This window comes from Protopterus annectens, chromosome 1.part2 (assembly GCF_019279795.1).
Source record: "Protopterus annectens isolate FY-2018-M chromosome 1.part2, PAN1.0, whole genome shotgun sequence".
Taxonomy (NCBI): domain Eukaryota; kingdom Metazoa; phylum Chordata; order Ceratodontiformes; family Protopteridae; genus Protopterus; species Protopterus annectens.
In genome coordinates this window covers 290,922,166-290,928,326 of record NC_056727.1, presented here as the reverse complement: position 1 = coordinate 290,928,326, position 6,161 = coordinate 290,922,166, and the positions used below count along the sequence as shown (strand labels likewise).

Here is a 6,161-nt window from a genome sequence, read left to right as displayed (position 1 = left end):
TTTTATGATTAAGAGCTGTTAAGTAGCACTCAGATTAAAAGTCAACAGCCTGCACATGGAAGACAATTGCTTTGAGTCCACAAAAATTAGTTCTACGAGTACCTCAGTTGAGTTACTGCATGGCACTTAGTAGTTATTTAGGACAACAAATCACTTGACCTACAGCAACATTATTGTCACCAAAGATCAAGGTGAAATAAAATGGACAAGAACTAAACAACTCTCCAAATGGCACTTTTTGCTATGGCACATCTTTTAGTATACATGGAACAGAAACACATCTGAAAAATGAAGCTGCTTGTACAAAAAAATAGCAGAGCACTTAACATTGTAAGCAACATTCACATCTAGTCAAGATTTAAAATGTAAATGCTTATAAGTGGGAGTTCTAATCTTTTTTCCCCATAATACATACATTTAAGAGAAAATCACTGCATATCTTTCAGGTAGTTTCGACTACGCTGAATTGCATATCTTTTGAGAAACTGGACTTACCAGAAGTGAAGAAAAAAATAAGTTATGTACTTACCATAACGTTCCATCTGTGTTGTCCATTTTCATTCATCCTCAACTAATGGGCTCACATCCTCGGATGTTACACTACCTTGTGGCCTCTAACATACTCTCAAGCTTCTTCTCTACCATAATGCACCACCCCTAACATCCCTCAGCTCTTGTCTGCAGCTTGACAGGAAGACCGTAAAGGAACAACTGTTAATGAAGTTCAATACAAAGGACATAGTTAGCCTAGTAAAAGAAGAATCTCATTCTTCCAGAAAGAACAAAAGGAGGGGATGGCATATCCGGAGCTCACATAAAGGACAGTAGTGTCCTTGAAACCTCTCGCTCCTCTAGTAGTCAGACATTAGAAAAGGATGGGAGTTAGTGGATGAGGAGCTGAGGATGATTGAAAATGGACAACACTGATGGAAAGTTATGGTAAGTACATAACTTCTTTATCTGATGTTGTCCACTTTCATTCATCCTCAACTATGGGGTCAGAATCCCTAGCTATTTGCACCCTTGGGTGAACTACAAGGAATGATATTCCTGGATACAATTGAGCCAAAGACTGTACTTCTTTTGGACATCAGATCTAGTTGTAGTGAATGATGAAGGCATGAGGATTTGACCAAATTGCAGTTGTATATATATCGTCCACACAGACTCTGAACTGGAAATACAGTGAAGTTGCTCTGGATCTGTTTTAATGAACCTTTAATGGTTTTGGAAAAGGAAAGATACACTATTATAGACAATCTGTCAAAGAACAAATAGTAAATACAACATGTATTTTCCCTTATTTATACATTCTTGCACTACCTTAGCCAGGAAAGATCTGTACCCGATTTGAACCTCACCTTCTTAAAAGAAAATATGGAAGGATGCAAGAAAAAAGAATACATACACACATATATATATATATATATATATACATCTTTTTTTTTTTTTTGGTAAGTCACATCTGGATACAGGTTCAAAGGGGAAATATAAAGGTTTGCAGTAACAAATTTAAATCCAGTGGTGAAATGGGATCTGTATAGGGGAACTGTCAGCAAATTCTAAAAAAAAATAATTTTCACAGTTTATGGGTGCCAGGCAAGAATTTGAGATCCTATTTAAAAGCAGAAAGTACTGCAAGTTGAGCTTTAGAAGTGTTGAACTAGCAACCAGCACCCCCATAAAAAAGCTAACCAAAAATCCAAAAACAGAATGAGTTGGAGCTGAAAAAGGATCTGATTCTGATCTGCCCCATAAAAAATCATTCTCTATTTACTTCTTTAAGAGTCTCATAGTGAAAGATTAATGGGGAAATAAAAGTATAGAAAGAACTGGGGAACTGGAGAAACCACATTTTAGAGATATGAGATATTCGGGTGCCTACTGAGTGAGATAGAAGGTCCAGATCGTGACTGAGAATCCGAGATGGTTATCATGGATGAAGGCCAAAGGATGAGGAACTATATGGCCAGTTAGGTATAAAGTGTAATAAGCATGACTTGCACATCGACCAAAAAGGGAAACAGTTTGATGAGGCCAGTAGGATCCAATAAGGACTATTCACCAAGCTTTTTACTAAAGGAATTTGGAATTATGGAAGTTGTATGAAAACATCCAGAAGACAGGGGTGGATGGAGTGTAATTGTGGATAGACAGTGGAAATGTGCTCTACTAGTTCTTCCTCTCCTTTTTTATAGCTATGGCCACTCATGGTATGTAATGTTCCATCCCACTGGTATGGTTAGCAAGACTGCCATTTGGATCCCATATCCCCCCATGCACATAAAAGGGTGCTGAGTTTGCAGATGACTTATCCATCCTCCAGGAACATTTGTGCCAAACAAATAACTGATGCCAAATTCATGGACTGAAACTAAATGGCAAAAATGCCTTAATGTATCCCTTGGGAAGAAGTCTACCTGGGTGAACTACCACACTGACAATACACCCCTAAGTGCTGACCCTTTGTTTAGGATTTAGAAATTATGTTCACAGTGACCTAACTTTTAGCCAACATGAGTCCACTGTCGTCCTATATTGCACAGCTTATAAAAATGGGATTGCTTCTAGGTCTATAGATGTCATTCGTCAGACGTCCCATGTACCTTGCAGTAACTAAAGCTTTTGTATACTGGCAGGACATTCAGGTCGCTAGGCATAGGCTAACCCAAAAGTTAAGAATACTGCAACATGAAAATAGAAGGACATCTATAGATGGTATATTCCCCATTTACTCAGCCCTCACTAGGCCAGTCATTCAGTGTAATGCCCTCTTTGGCATGTACCTGTCCAGTTACATGCAACAACTGGAACACCCACACAGATACCTTACTAAAAGGATACATGGCCTACACAATATGTGCTACATGGACCAACTCAAAACTCTGTCACTATACTCAGTATCCTACAGACAGATGTGACATGTCTGACATACAAGACATCTTCCAAACCAATACTGATGACCTACTGCAAGTCCAGTGGCATCAGAAGTACTCAGTCCAGGGATCTAAAGTACTTCTGCATCATCAATAGAATGGTTTAGAGGGACAAGTATACCACTGCTTTGGAACAGACTCCCCATCCACTTAAAACAAAGCTCATCTCAGTCAGTAATCAAGTGCATCTATGTATGGATGTATTCCAGGACTGTCTCCAGTACTACTAATGGACACAGACAGCACCCAAATGCTTTATCCAAAGTATGGGTCACCACAAATTATCTATGGTCTGAATTCAGTTATTCCCACTAGGGTAATGTATAATTATGGACCATGGGATGGGTACGGTCAATCTAACACCAAACAGGATAGGTTAATTTTAGCACCAAAAGGGAAATTGGCCAAGCTTAAAGTGTCCTGCAAGGACAGCTAGCTAACACTTCTCTATGAACCTATGTAAGCAATCAGTTGAATCAGATATTTCCAAAGATGGAATCAATAGAGTCTGCACTTCTATGAGTCTTTAGTATGAGGACAGAAAGATGGGAACTAATTTTTTTTAATTCAAAGATGTAACAGTTATGAAAGGAGGATTAGTTGAAAAAGTTAAATTTCCAAATGAAATACATTATTCTTCTAAGTGCTGTAGCAGGGATCAGAGCCAGCCAACAGAAGCTGCCATCAAGGCAGGGAAGTAATTTATGTCCTAATCCCTTCCATCAGTCTTGACAGGCATCCTTGTCATAAAAGGGGCTTGCAATGCTGGGCACAATTATGTGTGTGCTCCTATGCATGATGAATCCCAACTATAACTTCAGCTGGCTTCAACCATAATAATGCCAACCAGATTCCAGATGCCTTTAATAACTACTTTACCAAAGCCATTCTAACCCTAGCTAATACTTTGCCACCTGCCACCTCTTCCCAGTTAGATACCACTAGTACTCCATCTCCTACCTTTCATATAAAACCAGTACCCACATCCTTCATATGCAACCTCCTCTTAAAACTTAAGCCCTGCACCCCTTCTGCTGACTGTCTTGCTGCTGAATTCCTGCAAATTGCAGCTAAAGCCATTGCCTATCCCATCTCCATACTTATAAATAGAACAATCTCAGAAAGCAAAATCCCATCCATATGGAAAGTATCCCATATCATCCCTCTACACAAAGGTGGCCCATCTACTGAACTTTCCAACTTTCGCCCCATTACCTTACTCTCTCCAATAGCTAAAATAATGGAGAAATGCATTCACAGACAACTACTTGACCACCTTCTCCAGAATAACTTACTTGCAAGCTGCCAACATGGTTTTAGACCATTCCATAGCACAACAACTGCCCTGCTATCCTTCTCTGACACCATAAAAAAACCGAAACAATAACACGTTTTCATCTACACTTTTCATTGACCTTTCAAAGGCCTTCGATATGGTGAATCATAATTTGCTTACTGACATACTAAAGGTCCAATCACTTGATGCACAGGCATTACAATGGTTTAAATCCTATCTGGAAAACCGACACCAAGCCATACTCTGGAATAATAATCTTTCCACACCACTCCCTGTGAACATAGGAGTACCTCAAGGCTCTATTTTAGGTCCTCTTCTCTTCTCTTTATTTATAAATAACCTACACACCACAATTCCACAAGCCACCTGCATACAATATGCAGATGATTCTACCTTAATTTGTTCAGCCAAGTCCATAACCTCTCTCCAGTCAATCACCCAATTCGTATTTAACAGTGCCAAAAACTGGTTCTTGCAACATGGTCTCCTGCTGAACCCCAAAAAAACTAAATTATTGCTCTTTGCTCCTACTCAAGTCATCTCAACTGTACTTCACTGTAACCTCTAACAATGGTACTAACATATCCCCTGACACTACTACCCATCTACTGGGAGTAACAATTGATAACCACCTTAGCTATGATCACCATATTAACTCTACAATAAAGTCTGTTAACAAAAAACTTGGCACCCTTTACAGAATCAAACCCTTCCTAACCCCTTCTGCCAGGATAACCATTTCCCAGACCCATCTGATTTCTACCATATTCTATGCCTCTGCAATATATACTAATCTTTCTAAAAGCAACCTCTCCAAACTCTCAGCATGTTACAATAACATAGCCAGATTTGGCACTGGCACCCCCTTTAGAACCCACCATTGTCACAACATCAAACAACTGGGATGGTTAGAACTGCAGAACCAACTGCTATGCCAACAACTTGTCATATCCCATAAGATTCTCTATCATCCTAACAATACCCCAATCCTCAATAATCTGATCACTCCCTACAAAAATCTTACTACACTTCGATCAGCTAATAAGCTACTAGTTTCCACTATTAAATCCAACAACAAAGCAGGGGACTCTCTTTTCTCCAACACAATAGGAAAAAGTTGGAACCAGCTTCCTAATGAACTTAACACCCTCACTTCCACTCTTCTTTTCAAAACACTACTTAAAGAATACCTTAAAACTCACTGGCTCTGTCCCTGCTCTAACCCTGCCTAACACCTCCTTCCCCTTGCTGCTCTCTCTATTCTCCTGATCTACTGCACTATCAGTCCTTGTGGTAATGAAAGTATATTAGTCAATAATTTTAGTAATTGTTATCTCTCAGATGCTCACTAAATGTATTTTGTTTTAGTATATCCTACTATACTGCTTTGTTTCAAGTCTAACTGAACCTCAGTTATAAACCATCTACTGTATTTCTGTCAACTATTACTATATATAATATTGATTGTCTGTGCCTTTGCTTGGAGCTTTTCTCCCCGGGCCTCTACTGAAAATGGACATATATCCAGCTAGACTAGCCTGGTCAACAAATGTAAAATAAAATAAATAAAAATAAATAAATAAACTTCATGTGTTTTTCTGTAGGACAAAAGCACCTCATCCTTTCCTCTCCATAGGGTGTCATTAGCACAGCAAGTCCGAATGCCTCATTCTTCCTGAACCTGACCCTGGTGCAGCATCTTGAAAATATGTCAGATGGGGCACAGTCAAGGCTGTTTTTTAGGAAACAACGTAACAGGGTAATTTTGATCTTCATGCAGAACTACTGAAAAGAGGTTCATTTAGTTAATGTCACACCAATGGAAAAAAAGGATGCCATTTGTATAACTATGACTTTGTAAGCTCTAAAGTGAAAGATTTTCTGGTCTGTAGTAAAACATGAAGAAACTGCTGTGACAACAGATTCTT

The 6,161-nt window shown here is 39.0% G+C and overlaps 1 protein-coding gene across 1 annotated transcript in view; it reads right to left on the bottom strand.

Annotated features, from left to right (window-relative positions):
* The window catches only part of KIF16B (kinesin family member 16B), a 3,706,250-nt gene that overhangs the window by 13,098 nt on the left and 3,686,991 nt on the right, over nucleotides 1–6,161 (bottom strand). The gene's annotated exons all lie outside the window — the stretch shown is intronic.